The sequence below is a fragment of the Lactuca sativa genome, chromosome 1 (genome assembly GCF_002870075.4).
Source record: "Lactuca sativa cultivar Salinas chromosome 1, Lsat_Salinas_v11, whole genome shotgun sequence".
NCBI lineage: Eukaryota > Viridiplantae > Streptophyta > Magnoliopsida > Asterales > Asteraceae > Lactuca > Lactuca sativa.
In genome coordinates, this window is record NC_056623.2 from 24,044,357 (window position 1) to 24,064,207 (window position 19,851).

Here is a 19,851-nt window from a genome sequence, read left to right on the forward strand (position 1 = left end):
CAATCTGAAGGTACAATCCACTGAGAGATTCGAGGAGTTTAGGCATTTAGTACAATAAGTTAATGTAAGGTCAATAATGTTTATGCTTATGTTTTGTATCAGTTATGACATCCCAAATTTTAATAATCAATGAAAAAACATTTTCTTCGGAGATACATTTTATATGGCCAATTCCACATTTATAAAAATCACTTTGATTTAAAATAAAGATAAATAAAAATCTTTTTTTTTTCAGACTTATAAAAATTAAAAAATATTACATCCAATGTAACATCCATAAAAATCAAGCCAATTTAAAACTTTTTCAACCATTCAAAAACCATTAATTATTACAGTGTTTTCAAAATAGTTTCCTGTCAGAGTATCCCAGGAATCAAAATCATAAAATATGAGGAGGTGCACGATCATGCCTTCGCCTTCCCGCGATCATCTGAAGTACCTGAAACAAAATCAACAGTTGTAAGCCCGAAGCTAGGTGAGTTCCCCTAAAATACCAACGTCATATAATCTATAACCATATCATAACAAACAACATGCATATAGAGTCTACTGTATGACTGGACTGCCCTCACCGGGCCATTAGGCTATCTGGCCCACTCTTAGTGTCTACAATATGACTGGACCGCCCTCACCGGGCCATCAGTCTATCTGGCCTACTCTCAAAACCTTTAGCATGTCTAGTCCGCCCCATTGGGCCTTCAGCTTGTCTGGACTGTTCTCCGGGCCTTCAGCCTGACTGGTACGCCCTACTGGCTCTGCATTCTATCTGGGTCGCCCTGGGTATGTTGGCCTACAACACAAAGCGGGTCCGCCTCAACCCATCCCCAATCATAAATCAACACATAGATAACAAATGCTAGCATATACAAATAGTCAAACTGATCCAACAGATCACTAATCATAGCATCATCCTGCATACCAGGATACCAACGTAACCGGTCACTAACCTAACATCATCCTATAACCAGAATACATATGTAACAGATCACTAACATAGCATCATCCTATAACCAGGACACAAATCATAAAGGTCCGACCTCGGTGCCTTAGACCCTGTTGATATAGTGAGAAGAACTCACCTCACACAGCTGAAGTCCCGCGGATAAACTCTAGCTGGTGGGTGATAGATTCCCGAACTGTCAACATCAAAACGACACCCAATCAATAATTGGGTCCCAACACATAACCATAAGTCCATTCTTAGGGGTAAAAGACTACTTTACCCCAACCTAGCTTGATTCAAGCCCAAGGCCCAAGCTCACACTCCAAAGGCCTAAAAGGTCAAACAATGGTCTTACCTTAAGGCCTAACCATTTATTCTAGTCCAAACACTGGGCATTCCAATGGTCCAATATCTTATAATCACCAAGGCCTAATTATGGCCCCATCTATGGGCCTTATCCTAAAGCCCAATCCAAATATTCTAGCCCATATACTTGTTCTTGGATGACCTATCAATAACCCAATCACCAAGCCCGATAAAAGGCCTAACTCAAGGCCCAAGCAAAATTAGAGTTTTCACATAAAATGACAATTAGGGTTAAGTGTTCTCACTTAACCCATTAACGAATTAATCCAGTAAGTCCATCATTCTACTAGGTAAATCATACGGTGTAATCGGGTGTAATTCATAATTCAATTCCAATGGCCCAAAACGCGGGTGACGATAAGTCTAATCCAACAAATCCAAAATTAGGGTTTTCTAAACCCTAATTAGGGTTTCCAACCCAATCGCAATCCAATTAGTCCATTAGTTAAGCTTTTAGGTTAATTAATTGTTAATTAAGTCGGGCACCACCTACTACCACCTCGGGTAGTGGTGGTCAACGGTGGCTCACAGCGGTGGCCACCACCTCACAGTGGTGGTGACGAATTTCCTTAATTATTCCAGCCAAAATATAATTATACAAAATAATACACAAATGAACACACACACACTCAACCGCCCTTATGACATCAGGCGGTGGTTGGAGGCGACACCCACCACCTCACGGTGGTGGTGATGGCTTTTTCTCGTGAAGTCCGACAAAGCAACGATGCACACGACACATCTTTTCCCGTGATATGACACAACCACCCACCTGGTGGCGTATGGCGACGACAGTGGCCTGAGATGACAGCAACAACAGCGGCAGAAGGTGGTGGCCACCACCTCACAGTGGTGGTGGTGGTGAGTTTTCTTCGGTTTCCTGGCCAAGCAAAGATCCATACAGCATTAAGCTTATGAAATATGTTCATACACCCACCAAATCACACACACAACCGCCTCCTCACGGTGGCTGGTGGCGGCGAAAGAAGACGATATGGTGGTAGCCACCATGGTGGTTTCTCACGAACTCTGGCCAACAAAAAACACACAAACACATCCCGATTGACAACCACATCACGCATACCTTCACGATTCCACTGAAACACACCGAATACAACCGCCCTCGAGGTAGTAGGCGACAGTCGGAGAACATTGACAAAACAAACTGGGCACAAGGTGACGAAGGCGACAGCGAGCCACAACGACAACAACGGTGGACGGCGAAATTCATTGGCGGCCATTGCGTGATATCGACGATGTGAATGGTGGTTAACATAACAAACAGAAGAAGAGGGATGAGGCGCGTCCGTTCATGGAGGCACACAACCACGACGTCGGTCTTCGACATTCTTGGCTTCATCAGCGACAACTGTGGTGGCATCGGCCAGAGGGAAGAATAGGGTTGGTGGCTGGAGGTTCACCCTCTAGGGTTAGGGTTTGGAGAAAGGTGACGGGTTTATATACTCCTATCCAATGATCAAACTTCAACCATGTTAACATTTTTAGTCCATCCTCCTCTCATTCTTTTCAGCTTAAGTCCCAATAATTACCATGTAGTCCCTTAGCATCCAAAATCTATTCAAATAAGTCCAAAAGATACCAAACACCCCCTAACTTCTGAAAATCTTTACACAATACATCTTAGAATTACACTTTAACCCTCGAAAGTCCAAATTATATCATTTGGCTCCCCGAAACCAACACCCCGCTAAATATTATTGATTTTAGGGCCATTATAAAATTATATAAAATATAAATTTACATCTTCTGAGTTTATTATTTAATTACCTTATTTCGAACGGGATGTTACTGATGGGTTTTGGTCATAAGACATCCTATGTGCTCATACAAACCTAATGCTTGGATCTAGGTTTCTCTATTGTACATGCTTTGAATCCAAGACTATAAACCCTAATTCTATCATATGGGAATCGATATTAACATATAATTAGGTTTATGATATTACCTTGATTGTTATGTAGCAATAACAATCCTAATTCCTCCTTGATTTGACTTTGGAAGGCTTAGAGTCACAAGTGTCACTCCTCTAATGGCTTACAAACACCATAAGCAAGTGGAGAAGGTATAAAGAGAGAGGAGAGAGGTAGGAATTCGTCCTTAGATGCTCTAGGGATCAAGTGTACGAAATCCTAAGGCCTTAGGGGTCTTTATATAGGGTTGGGATTAGGGTTTCAGTCCTTATCCTTATCTAGTTACTTGCCCATCAAGCAACCATAAGATAAGCCTTGAAAACCCCTATCTCTTGGACCTTGGAGGATTTTAAGGATATTCTTATCCTTGAATTCGTCCATCCTTTAACAAGGATAACCATTGCCCTATTTTGCAACTATCACATAATTACAATTCAGCCCCTCTAGTTTAATTAATTACATTTGATCACAAAATTAATTCTTAATTAATTATTGACCAATATTAATTAAACAAATATGATTTCTCCTTTAATATATTATTCTTATAACATATTAATAAATCATAATAACCTCTCTTTCTTTATTTGTTTCTCCAATCAAGTTGCTTTGGTGAAGGCAACCCAAAAGGACCATGCACCATCGGGTCAAGTACATACCAAAATAGTTATGGACTTAGACACTAATCCAATAGTCTCCTACTTGGATAAGTCTAACAACTATTATGTGTATGACTTCAGATCCTGATCTGCAATCGTAGCTTTCCAAAGCCGCTGTCAACTCTGATCCTATCAGATACGCGTGTCCGTAGATAAGGGATCATATATTCCTCCATTCTAGATATCATATGAGATATGATTTCAAATCATTCTCTTTGTACTATATCTCGATTCCCGATTTATGACGACTGACTAATTGAACAAATTAAATTAGCCCTAGCCCGACCGATCATTTACGTTTGTCATCACTAAATCATCGAGGGGCCCAAAGATATCGCTTTTATCCTACTTTGGATAAAAGGAACGGATAAACTTTGATATAATGCTTGCTTGCACTCACTAACCAAATCACACACACCAATATGTTTTATAACACCAAGTTACTAGTGCGTTTACATATTATCAATGTGCAACCGATTCGCAAGATACAACTCACACATCTCGGTTTCAAGAATATAAGATGTTATCGTCTCACCAATCACTCGTGATACAATTCATGGAGTGATCCAAGTGATCGTGGGTTTGATCCAATGCTCAAATTCATATTCATAAGCACTCATGAACGTTGCAGCAAACATTTGCTTATGTCTAATGCTCTTTAGACAATCCACACACCAATTCACGACAGTCTTTATTCATACCTACTTCCAACGTATGAATGACTGTGGCCCGTTCGAATAATTCGATTATTCTTAATAAACTCAATTATTCTGGAAGTCAAAACATGCAAAGGTGAAACACAAGAATAATACTAATCCCATATGGCCTCAAACCTTTGAGTATAAATAAAACCCCTTTTATTTATCACCATATCGATTACTCATTATTTGTCGTTTCGGGTAATCAACTTCTTACTTGAATTATTACACTTGTCCCATGCTCTTAGCATGCACACAATATTTACCTATGGTTCTTACTTTGTGAAACAGATCAAATTGAACACATTTCCAATCATTCTCATTTCACAACTCCAAATCCTTTTTATAAGCGAAAGAATATCAAATTCTTGCTACTTATAGAATATATTAGATTCTAACACTTTATGCAATGATCCTTTCATAATGTCACTACACCAAAGTCACAAAGACTATTGCCAATGATATTATAAAGTCTTCTATCAGAGATTGTTGCAAGACAATTCCTTAGATATGATGTTTCTCACTCAAAGTACATTCCTTTGAACATCCTTTTGCATAAAGGTTTCTAATCTAGTCATAGATTTTTCAATATTCAATTCCCAATATGGACACGCTTCCATATTTTCCATATGACAACTCATTCTTAATAGAATCTTATCTATTCGTAATGATGTCGATATGGTCCATCCAATATGGAAACATTTCCATATTTTCCAATACTATACTTCCAACTACTCATAAGCGACCAATCCTCGTCGAACTTTGGATTGTCCTTTGATAGTTGTTTAATCATTGTAGTCAAAACCGATTCTAGTCCTTTTTCCCTCTAAATGCGCTAGACATTTGGAAAATTTTAGAATGGTGAAGCCCTAAGGCATCTGCAATCGATCCTATACCCGAAGCGTATGGGACACGACGCATGATGTTTTATTTGCTATGTTCTCAAAATTCGAATTGTGAAGAGGAATGCCGTAATCATAATCGAAATTTTAAGAACACACTATGTACCTTTGACTAAATTTATTAACATTTCTCAACCTAAGCCTTTAGATTTGAAATGAAGCATAATATTCTCTCCCTTAATTATAGCAAAACAACTTTATAACCCTTACTACTTTGCAAGGTATAACTCTTGTTTTCTATAATTAATATTGCCAACTTTGCAATACGTGCCTTAATAATCATACAATCATAACATTTATGCTCCCACTATCATGATGATTATTATAAAACATAACACTTATGCTCCCACTAGCTTCGACATGTATTCATAAACATCTTAACTTTCAGAAAGACAATACCTATTGAATTTCTTAAGTCCATGTTTCTAATACTTAATGCTTTAATAATCTTTTATCAAGGCCTCTTAAAATTATACACCTTTGCCTTAGATAGTTCATATGTGTGTCTAAACAATTAAGACTAATTGCCAAACCTTACAATTCAAATTATGGAAAGGGATACTGTAACCACAATCGAATTCGAGAATGCAATTTTACAATCACTATCTTCTTAAAATCTTTCTTAGTGAAAGTATTTCCCCACAATCAGTTTCATGAAGGAGGAAATCTTATGACACTTAGATTTAAACGGTGTATGTGTTCCTATCCATGTGAATTTGTTAAAACCAAAGTTTACGACAAATTCAAACTTATATGGATCGAACTTTCTTAATCTTGATTTCTTGCCTTATGGTAGCACAGCTGCCCACCATGTCTTCCAACTAGTTAAGCAGCTCACCCTTTCCTATCAATGTACCTTTCATTGATTAAGGTGCCTTGCCTTTTATGCGTTCAAAATGAGAACTCATAGAACTCACATGCATAATTAACTTAATTGGAATAGCACAGAAACAAAATAATGTCAACACAATAGGTTGTAAACCTCAACTCGTGTGCTAGTGATGATTGATAAGGTTTATTTGATTTGTTCTTGAAACTTTTCAAGACCATTAAGACTCCCACTGACTCCTTGACATATAAGATCTGTCATTAACCATTTCTTGACAAACAAATATTCAAGAGTTAGTGTAGCTTTTATCAAAACACTTCATAAATTGGTCCTAGTTGGTCTTTGTCTTATTCAAGACATCACAACTTTCCACATTTGATGAATGTTATAAACCTTTAATACTTTTCACTCATTGTCACAATCTTAACTTTAAGACTTGTTATTGGAATGAAGTATGATTGACTTCTTGATTTAACCATTTCTTCAATCCTCGATTCCTCTTCTTAGACATACAATTGTACTTAGAGGATCAATTGAAATATGGTTCTTAATCATTAAGACCTATCATAAAGCATAAAAGCTACTCTCCCTTCTTCTTAGAATGGAGAAACTTTTATCTTTCTGCCTACTTGATTCTTCTTATTCGTTTTGCTATTGATTTAAACTTTTTCAATCAATTCATAATTACACTTAATCTTGTAAGTATAATCATATTTACTAAACCTTTAGTAAATCATGACGAATATCATTGTTACTCTTATGGTGGACTTTGACCAACACACAACTTTGTGTGTTCGATCTCCTATTCCTTCACTTGACACTTTATCAATGAATTAGTCTAATTTCCAAATATGAAATTCCTCATTCATCGTGCAACCAAGTTGCATGATTCCAAGTTTCTTTCCAATTGAAACTTGGGCGATGAGAAACTCTCCCTATTTGGTAAAATCTCGACTTTCCATAAATAACATAATAAGAACCAAATCCATTATTGCTAATAATAGAAACATTCTAACATCAATTTTCATATATGTCATTGCAAGGATAAATAAATAATATAAAAATCAAAATTTATTTTATTGCGGAAAAATTTGTCCTTACAATGCAATTCATTGAAAAATTATGCTAATACATCTTTCTTAGCAATCTAATTCTAACTCTAAGTAGTAGCTCAAGAATCTAATCTTCGAGAAATGCGATCGAAATCCATTCCTTCACGGTTAGATTTTGCTCACTTCTTCCTTAAGCTTCCTTTCTTTTCTTCGATCCTACAAAACATCAATTGTAATCTTATCACATTATGTATTAAGAATCTAGAATAGAAGCTTAAAAGAGTTAGTTAATGGATTTTACCTATATTAGAGCCATACGTTTCGACTCTCCCATCTCTTAGATCACTTAGGTAAATTGGGCAGCTTCGTTTCCAATGCCCCTTCTCTTGGCAATAAAAGCAGATTGACTCTTTTTGGAACAGGACATGGAACTACTTCAGACATTGCCTTTCTCTTATGATCAAACTTTTCGATCATAGCATGTCTTTCATTGCCATCGTCTACATCCATAGAGGTCTTGAAGGCCGATTCACCAATCAACTTTGCTTTTCTATTGTGCCAAACCATTGCTGATTCAGCAGCAATAAGCATATAGGTGAGATCTATAAGGTTCACGTCGCGGTTCATCATATAGTACTCTCTTACGAACTCACTATACAAGTTAGGAAGTGACTGAAGAACCCAATCAACAACCATCTCCTCACCGACAACAGATCCCATCATTCTTAGTCTATCAATGTGTGACTCCATCCCTAGGACATGTGAACACACCGACTTTCCTTCATTATGTTTACTTGCCAAAAGGGCTTGAGTGATATTGAACCTTTTAATTTTACGATCTTGTGGGTTAGGGAGAATAATTGGAGGAGGTGGAGGAAGTGAAGCATGATTTCTTGTTCCTCGATCGAATCGCGGAATATCATCTTCATGTGGAAAGCTTGTTCCACGGGATTTTGGAAGACCATAGTTGTCAAACTTTGACATCTTAAAACCGGGAGAAAACGAATTCAAGTTAGTTGATTGATTGAGTCCTTAGTAAATCACCCTAATGAGATACTAAGGCCAGGACCCAACATAATATTCCACAACCCGGGAGAGGGATGCCGTAACCCTAATTGAAGAAATATTTGAAGGTAAGTGAATGACAATTCACTAATTTCCACCACGAAAAACGAAAAAGAAATTTAAGTTTTAAATCTATGAAAACTCCTAGATCCTTTAAGATTCATTGAACTTTCAATGGCATGTTTAAATCTCGATATGCCCCTCTTGTTTGTGACTGGGATGCCAAGGATCACAAAGCGGGTGTGAATAACCATGCAAACTTACATGGTGCCCTCACATGTTACAGTCACCTATTCGATGTGCCGGTAAACCACACACGCTCCACCGAACTATGACAAACATTGAGTCGCCCTTTGCTACCTTTGCTTAGAACCAATTAGTGTGCCGGTAAACCACACACGCTCCACTAACGTCTTCGCAAGGGCACAAAGTGTAATTTCATGGAATTGCATCAATTCACTTTTGCCTAAGTAACTAAGATTGGGAATTTTATGAAAACATTTAGTTACTTTTATACTTTATTATACTTATAATGGAAGGTTTCGTCCTATCCTACCCGTTCGGCTAACGACCCTCCACCAGTCAAGAGTGCGGTGGGTAAGAGTGGATACCCATTCAATCGCCATTTTATAGGTAATTTCCTTAAACACCCCTTATAGACTAGCTTCGTGAATGAGGCCTACTAACGGTAAGACTGACTTTTACTCATACATATATATAATGTTAGACCTTTAATGTTATATATAGTATAGGGTGTATTTTATACTTTCAAAATACTAGGTGGTCTAATTTAACAATTATACTTTTAATTCAATTAAATTGTAAACCTAAACTTTTATGGATTTATTAAACTTCTTTTAATTATACACCTTAATTAATTAATAAAACCATAAGGGTGTGATTTGAACTTTTTCAAAACTATACTAGAGTTTTAGAATTTAACATTCCTAATTATACTTTTAATCAACTTTTAAATTCCAAAACTTGAGGGCAAGTTTTGAAACATTTCAACACATTAGGGTTTAGAATTTAAATATACATCAAAATTAAACCATTTAATCAAAATTTAAACTCCAAAACTTGAGGGCAAGTTTTGAAACCTTTTTTTTTCAAAACATTAGGGTTTCAACTATTTAAATTTCAAAACAACAACACTTTTTGGGTTCAAATTTAAACTAAAAAACCTAAAGGGCAAAATATGAAACATTTCATAACAACAAGGATCAAATAACAAATAATTCAAATTAACATTTAATCACATAATTATCCACATTTGATTTATTTAATGATTTCTTGCAAAACAATTTATCAATTTACTCAAAATAATTAATCAATTATCTTATAAGGAAACAATTATCTTATTAATTGATAAATATCTTCAATTAGATCAAAAATATTGTCAAATATATCATATAATCGGATTAATATTGATCTAACATGATAAGGTAACTATCCATAAGCAAAAACAGCAAGAAATCCCGGAATACCCTCCATCTGACGAGCCGACTCGCCGAGTCACCCTCTAGAACTCGCCGAGTCCACAGTGGGACTCGCCGAGTCCATCAAGCAGAACACCAAAAATCAAAATTTTAAAACATATCAAGCATCAATACAATTGAAACCAGTCAAGGCTCTGATACCACTGATGGGTTTTGGTCATAAGACATCCTATGTGCTCATACAAACCTTAATGCTTGGATCTAGGTTTCTCTATTGTACATGCTTTGAATCCAAGACTATAAACCCTAATTCTAGCATATGGGAATCGATATTAACATATAATTAGGTTTATGATATTACCTTGATTGTTATGTAGCAATAACAATCCTAATTCCTCCTTGATTTGACTTTGGAAGGCTTAGAGTCACAAATGTCACTCCTCTAATGGCTTACAAACACCATAAGCAAGTGGAGAAGGTATAAAGAGAGAGGAGAGAGGTAGGAATTCGTCCTTAGATGCTCTAGGGATCAAGTGTACGAAATCCTAAGGCCTTAGGGGTCTTTATATAGGGTTGGGATTAGGGTTTCAGTCCTTATCATTATCTAGTTACTTGTTCATCAAGCAACCATAAGATAAGCCTTGAAAACCCCTATCTCTTGGACCTTGGACGATTTTAAGGATATCCTTATCCTTGAATTCGTCCATCCTTTAACAAGGATAACCATTGCCCTATTTTGCAACTATCACATAATTACAATTCAGCCCCTCTAGTTTAATTAATTACATTTGATCACAAAATTAATTCTTAATTAATTATTGACCAATATTAATTAAACAAATATGATTTATCCTTTAATATATTATTCTTATAACATATTAATAAATCATAATAACCTCTCTCTCTTTATTTGTTTCTCCAATCAAGTTGCTTTGGTGAAGGCAACCCAAAAGGACCATGCACCATTGGGTCAAGTACATACCAAAATAGTTATGGACTTAGACACTAATCCAATAGTTACATCCAAATTGATAGGCCCGTACATACCTTACTTTTCCAATGATAGAAATATAGGGTTTGAAGGCTAGGAAACTAAACCAGAAGTATATAAAGAAATGACAGAAAGACTTTAAAGTCTCAACCAAATAACAAGTACTGACTTGTGGTCATCCCTTAGGCATTAGTATATGATGTTTTTGTAGCTATTCACACTCGAGATAATCCGTAATTATATATACAAAGCATCGCATACATATTAGATTATCCATACCATTACAATGAAACTAGTATTTAAACCTGGACCAACGAAAGGCATTGTAAGAAAAATAAATGGGTCCATCTATCCATACTCATTTTCTAATATATTCATATCCCTTAATAATTAACTAATGATTGTATATATAATCTTTTACCTTTTAACTAATAATTATAAAATAATGATGATTATTATTATTTTTAATATATAAATAATTAATATTTTTGAATTTAATTATTAAAACATTTTTTTTGTATTTTAAGATTATAAATAAAACAAGTTTTATATTTTATTTATATGTAACCTATTAATACTATTTTTAAATAAAATATGTTCTTTTTTATTTTGTTAAAAAATAAGTTAAAGAATTAGTATAAAATTCGATGTTTTATTACAAAAGAGTACATAAATGTTAAATAAATTTTTGATAAGAAAATGATCTTTTTTTATTAAAACAAGTAATTCTTCAAATTAGCAGGTATAAAATAAAATATACTCTATTAGTCCTAAATTGATAGTCAACTTTTGACTTTTGAAGTCTTTTTTCTTTAATTTTGACCTTAAATATTTTTATTTGTATTATATATTACTTGATAAAACTTATACCAATGAACCAACATTTAAAATACAATTCATTCATATATTTTGCATCAAGTATTATTTATCAAAAACAAAAATATTTAAGGTTAAAGTTAAAGAAAAAATATTCCAAAAGTCAAAAATGAACTATAAATTTGGGACGGATGTAGTATTAGACTGTTAATTTAATATTTGAAGGTATATAAATTTACTATCTTCTATACCCTACCACAAATTTTTCGGCTACCAAGATGAGAGAGAATAAAGTTTCGGCGATGTTTTTCAGATCAGCTGTGTGATGATGGGTATCAAAGCGTGGTTGCTTTTTTTTTTCGTTGATCTCTGTCACAGTGGTATACAATTTGTTCTTTTCTCTGACGTATTGGGTGGTCCGACATTGACATAAGATGATGATTGTTTCTCTTATCTGACGTATATGGTGGTCGTATGCAGCGACTTTCACTTGTGGCCACAATGGTGGAGGTGGTGGTCTGCGATGATAGTTGTGGTGACAGTGGTGGAAATGGTGTTGATGGGTGGTTGAGGTGTTGGTCGCATAGCGGAGGTGGTGGTAGAGGTTGTGAGAGGAAACCATAGTTGACCATAGTCCATCTGCGATTTTATGTATTCGAAAATGGGGCAAAATAATTTTTTTATAGTTGAGATGAAACTGTAGGCGAGGAAATGAAACCGCTGACGAGTTGACGAAGTTGTAGACATGTTAGCCTCATTTGCAGTGTTGTTCTCTATTTTCGGATAAATACTATTTTTTTGCGGCGTCGTTTGCTATTTTCGGATAAATACTATTTTTTTACTATTTTAGGCTAAGTGCTAAAAAATTAGGGTACTTTAATAAATTTCTAATAATTTTCATGTTTGAGATGATAAATACTATATATAAAACTAATCCTTCCTAATAAATAAAGAACTTTTTGTCACATGTCATACTCTCATTGATTTGTGCACATGTCATCTTGTGGTTATTTTCAATTAATTTTTTTCCACATGACATTTTGTGGTTTTTTTCATTTTATTAATTTCCACATAATATTTAAATGTAATAATTGCAATAAATGTAATAATAAATGCATATCAATTTAATTAATTGACTTCCTTCTAATTTAAAATTTTCTAAATTCAAGTTTTATTAGTTTCCTTTGATATTTATCTAAATTATTTGTTCAATTTAAAAGAAAAACAAACAATTTAATTTTAATAATTCAATATTTTTCTATTTTTTTATTATAAATTCAAACTATTCAACTGTTTAAAATTTTATATTTTTTTCTTTAAAATGAACTCATATAATGCATGAATTGTACACCTAGTTAGTAATATATAATATTAAAAATAATAAAACGGTTAAGAAGTTATAAAAAGTGTTTATTAATTATAGCATTATAATAATAAGGGAACATTAAACCGTTAATTATGATTATCAATACGTATTCCTTTTAAATAATACATATAACTATAAAATATTAGACAAAACTTCAAAAATGGTCCATGTGGTTTCAAATATTTTAACAAATGATCATTTTCGCTAACTCCGTTAACATTTAGCCATTAAGTGAAAGACATTTCTATCATTTCACAACCACATGGACCATTTATGAAGTTTTGCCTTAATTTAAAAAAAATTATTTAATATTAAAGGTATCTCTCTCTCTCTCATGGTTTCTTCCAAAAACCCAAACCACCGCCTCTGTCAAATGGTATAAATGAACGCCATCGTATCCAAATTTCAGTCAATAATCGATATCATATGGATTTACGAGATGGTTGATACATAGCTCAATCACTCTTCAAGTCCAATCAAGGTGTTTGACCAAGTCACATACTTCAAAAGCTTGTCGCCGTCACCTACAAACCGATTTAGAACAAATTCTTCCGCCCGATCAAACATTTTGGGATCTTGGTCGCAAATGGCTAGTTCGAAAATTAAACAAAACAAAACACACATAAATCTCTTTCTCTCTCTCTTTCTAACTTTCAATGGATCATTCATACAGCACACCAACAAACAAGCTCAAGGCGGAATCTGACAAACTACACTCAACAAATACATCAAAACTGTTGATGTTGATTGATTCTCGCCGAAAAATACCATTGGCAGCTGAACTTGAAGAATTCTTCGCTAAAGCAGAAGAAAACCTATATATCAAATACGCCCGACCAAAAGTTCATGGGGATGTAAGATTTCTTCTTCTTTTTTGCTTTGAATGGACAAAGTTTGAGGAAGGAAGAAGGAACAGTTGGTAAAATAGTGATTTGAGGTGTACTTCAACCTTCCCCCACTAAATCTCGTTTCTTTCTGCCCGGAACAAATTCTTCATGAAGGAGAGGTTCCTTTATGATCCATGGAAGTCCAAGGCAGAGCATAGGTCCCAGATTGAATAAAACCCAGGAGGCAATTAACTTCCGGGTTGGTTTCCAAATACGCCCGACCAAGAAATCAGAAGGCTGCTTGTTCGCCGGTGAGTTAGTGGGTTTGTCTTGGGTACATGGTTGTGGAGAGAAGGGAAAGCTAAAAATGACAGAATCGGGTTTGCCTTTCGAATCAGAGTGAATGGAGAAGACAGGTGTTCATATGATCTGGAAGTATATATGTGTTCATCATATCTAGATTGGGGAAGAAGAACAATTTGCTAGGGGTTTGACTTTGGGTGTGAGAGAGAGAGAGAGAGGGTGGGGCCCTTTAATTAAATATATATATATATATATATATATATATATATATATATATATATATATATATATATATATATATATATATATATATATTAAATAGAGAAAACCTCATAAATGGTCACTGGGTATTGAAATGACGAAAATGCCCCTCACTTAACGGTAGAAAGCTGATGGAGTTAGACGGAAGGACTAACCATTAAATGTTTTGAAACCACAGGGACGATCCATGAGGTTTTTTGAACTTAGGGACTAAACTTTATATCTTCGGAAACCACAGGGACCATTTTTGAAGTTTTGTCAAAATATTATAATCAATTGTATTTTTTATAATAAAACCATCATCATGGTTACTATAGCAAATGATTTGAGTTAAAGAAGTTACAAGAGAAGATATATAGAGTTTGTCTTTTAATGTCTTGAAATTAATATTGTACATTGATTGGCCTAAGAAATATAAAAGGTGCAGTAAATAAATAATTTTAAATGTTCTCACCAGAAAAATAAGAGAAATTTTCAGAAAAGTCCCCAAATTTTAGGCCAATTTATAATAAAGTCCCAAACTAAATTTTGTTTACTGAAAAACACAGAATACCTGTTAAAACTTCAAAAAAAAACCTTTTCGGCCGGTTTTGCTAAATTCTAGGAATAAATTGGTGGTCTAAATACTCCTCTAGTGCTTATTGACCACATCAAACTCTCTATGTTCCTCCTATGCATTGTTGTGGATATGATGGTGGGATGTATTCAGTGGGTGTTCCTCTAATGTTGGTGTTCCTCTTATGTTGTTTAACCTAACTACCACCCAACATTCATACCTCACATGGTAACAACCATAGGCTAACACACATCTATCAAATGTGAAAAAGTGAATCGTGAATGATAGTTTATATGGAAAAAGTGTAGGGTGATTATCTATTTAAATTGTCATTCAAAGTTTATTTTTCACTATGTTTGTAGTTTGATGGTTGTTACCGAATAATGCATGGAGGTTAGGTGGTATTTACGTTAAAGAACATAATAAAATATTTATATGTTCAAGAATCATTATGTAATGATATTTTCTAATAACATGTGATCCTATAGCGTCACACTTAATAGAAAGTAGACACTTATTAATAAATATTATCAACTCTTGTATTTAATTGAAGAAACGTACATAGTACATCTCACTATCACACTCACAACGACACATAGGAGGAACATAAGGAGTTTAAAGTGGTCAACAAACAATAGACCTAGTCGACCATTCTGTTCTTAGAAATTAGAAACAAGTGTATTTCCTTTGTTTATAATAAAGAATATTTGTTATGTTTATAAATGATTTGTTAATAATAATATCCATTAATTCCATAGTAATTTTCAGATAAGTCCTAATATTTTGGTTATCGGGTAATTTTCAAAAAAAATTCTAATATTTTGAGCAAACTAACGAAAAAGGACATAATACTTGCTAAATCTACGAAACCGACCAAAAAAGGGTTTTTCAAAGTTTTAATCGATAGTTTGTGTTTTTTTATAAACATAAATAAAAAAGTCTTTTTCAGACTTTAAAAATTAAGAATGTCACATCCAAATTGATAGGTCCATACATACCTTACTTTTCCGATGAGAGAAATCTAGGGTTTGAAGGCTAGGCAACGAGAAGTATATAAAGAAATGGAAGAAAGACTTTAAAGTCTCAATCAAATAATAGATAATGACTTGTGGTCTTCCCTTAGGCATTAGCACATGATGTTTTTGTAGCTATTCACACTCGGGATAATTAATAGACTGTAATTATATGCACAAACAATCGCATGCATATTAGATTATCCAGGCCATTACAATGAAACTAGTATTTCAACCTGGACCAACTACAGAAATTGTAAGAAAAATAAATTAATATGCTCTTAAACAAACAAATCAACAATGATATAAGTGTATTTACGTATTTTATAAATGAAGAATGATATGAGTGTATTTATGTATTTTATCAATTACTTGTATTAAATAAAATGGGTTGTGTTTATGTAATTATTTTTTATGTTTTAAAGTATGTTATTGGATTTCAATTAATTTGATTTATAAATAAATTTAATATTTTAGTGTATAAATATAATTCTAAATAGATAAAATTAGGTGATTAACCCACATGGTTTCCAAAATATGTGGTGTAAAAACAACGAGAAAGCTCTAGAAAATTCATAATATTTTATCCTAGTTTACGAAAAAATTTCAAGCTAAAATTTGTTTACGAAAAAACATGAATTACCGGTAAAAATGACGTTTTTACCACTTTTGTCCGGTTTATCGATTTCATTAGTTACCCAGTTCCATTAAAATCCCATTATTTTACCATAATTTACGAATAAATTTCAAACTAAAATTAAGTCATGATTTGACAATTTTCTCCATGTAACATACATTTTACCAATTCAATTGCTGACTTGGACGTCTAATCATTAAATGAACTGGTAAAATGGATAAGATGTCTTATATAATGTTATGTTTACCATAAAATTTGATATTCATCTCATCGATTCATTTATGATTATGTATCTAGTTCAACAATAAAATCGGTAAAATGTATGTTTTCGGGAAAAAGTGTGGGAAATGAGTTGATGAAATGGATATATTGCGTTACATAAGATCATATAAACAATTTGAGATTTCTTATAAATTTTAAAAAAAAAATGACGAATTTGTTGCTAGTTTATGTAATTATTGTAGTCTTTGTTGGATGTATTTTATAATCCAAAAAATATACGATACATTAGGATATCAAGTTTTTTGGTAAACATGACATTTTATAACTTGTCATTTTTATCGATAAATCATGTTTTTCCGTAAAAAAAATAGTTTGGGATTTTTTATAATATTAAGATAAATTTTAGGATTTTTGTAGAGATTTTCATAAAAACAACTATCGACAACTTTTATATGCTTGCCCTCGTTCCAAAACTTGTCCTTGTTGTCCTTTGTTCATAAAAATACTTTTTTACCTTACTATTTTATTTAAGTTTTTAAAATTATATATATTATTTTGGTTTTTTATTAAGAAAAAAATACTTTCTCTCTTTCTATACCGTCACTAACCCCATCCACGTAATATATACATGATGTACTCTCTCCACACATATGATACTTGAAAATCAATTTTTGATAGTTCCTGATTCTCATAATCTTCAGAAACCTTGTAGATCTTCAAATCCTCTTAACAAACCTCACGTTCTTTGCATACCCGTGAAATCTGTGTAAATTCATTGCAAATATCCGTCGCTGACCACTTGACCACACCAAGGGCTTTCCTATCCATTAGCACCCAGACCCCATATTTCATTGATTTAGACTTTTTTTGGGACAAAGATTTATGAAGTTTTTTCTAATAAAGATAATCTTTAATCTATATCTTTCAAAAGGCAAAATCATGGCGTCGAATTTGTCAATCTTAATTTTTTCCGTCCATAACTATGATACCAGTTGTTAGTTATTCATATGCAAAAACACACAATCAAAAGGTGGGAAGAAAAATAAATAAGACATGTTACATCCAAGAACAAACTAGAATGAATTATTTATTTATTGCATTATGCATGGATTTATGATATGAGATTGTTATTTACAATTACATTGAGATTGTATATTTAGAGTTAAGTAAAGACAAATGAAAATATATCTAAACAATGTGAGACACTAAAATAATATCATCAATAAATTATTTGGGGAGGTAACATAATTCCATGAGAGGAAGGTATATCAAAGAGGAACGGAAAGGCGATAAATGAGTACGGTCCATCTTATTTTTATAAAGTAGGGGTACAATTGTCAAATTACTTAGAAAATCAGTGGAAGTATAAAAACAATTCGTGGATATATCACTGCCCATATATTTTGTGTTTATATTCTTTCATGGATATGAGACACCATTGACTGTTAGAAATAGTCGATTTCCACAACTCAACATTTATTTGATGGCGGTATAATGCATAGGCATGAATGGATGATACCAAATACCTCATATAATTAAAACTTTTGATAGGCAAAAACGAATTAGAATAATAGAAAAAAGAGAACGAAATTACTCGAGAAGGGTTATTTGTGGACCAGAATTAAACGATGATGATTTTTTTTATTATTAATATTTGTCTATTCTATTAAAAATTCTAATGCAATTTTTTTTTTCTATTGTTTAAAGACAAAATTAAAGGATGATACTTTTTTAGATATGTGAAGAAGACCTTTGCATCGTTATCAAAAACCTCCATATTCCATGTTGGTGGTTTAATTCCATGTGAATTGACATCATAGTATTTTGGACTTTGGATACATGTATTAAGAAAAAAGGATAGAATTTAAGTAATCGTTACTACCTTACGATGTTTACCCATAGCCAACATCGATTGATTCTTTGCTTATGCTTACAAGTTACAACTAAACTTGAGGTGACATCAGTAATTTTAGTGGCTTAAGTTTATATTTAATTGTTTTTAATTTATAAAAGATGACTACATATATTATAAACGCAATAATCATTAGTTATAATATCATGTTATATATTAAGATGATGTTAATTAATCGTAACTATAAAAACTAATCTCTCTATCTTAAATTTATTTATAAATTTAACCATAGTACATAATATTGTAAAAAACATTATATATATATATATATATATATATATATATATATATATATATATATATATATATATATATATATATATATATATAGAGAGAGAGAGAGAGAGAGAGAGAGAGAGAGAAAACAAGGTTCAGACATTTAAAATAATTATTGTGTTATTGTATGCTTAAATGTGGACCAATCAAAATTAAATAATTAAATAAGGGTAATTTAGTAATTTGTTTAGTAACTTCCAAAAATAATTCATATAATCATGGTATTGACTTTTAACCTAAATAAATAAACGTGTCTTCCTCAATACCCTATTCACCGTCGTTCTTTGCTTCAAATCCATCTCCATTCCCTTGCCTCCTTCCATCGTCGATGCTGCTCCATCTCAGGTGAGGCAAGCTTTCGCCGTCACTGCTCCATCTGTGGCGACGAACCTTCTACCGACACTCCTCCTCTCCATCGCCGATCCATCCCTGCTTCATTGATCATCGCCTGACCAGTCGACCACCGATACTTCATCCACTTACTGCGATACTCCACGACTATCATCAGTACTGCTCCACAACCGACATCGGCGCTTCTCCAACTCCTGTCGCCGCCCACAGGTAGACATAATTTGTTTCATTAACACAAAAATTCAAAATTGGCTTGAATTCTTGTAGTTCACGAATGCTGATTTCTCTATTTCCCTTGGGATTTACTTTTGTTGGTCTGTGGTTTTCTGTTTGTACTTTTTGGAGTTCAGAATCTTAGATCGATAAAGTTGTATTCTTTTAGCTTATTGTTTGAAATCTTTTTTTGTCAATGTAGATTGACTGTTCAGAATCTTGATTG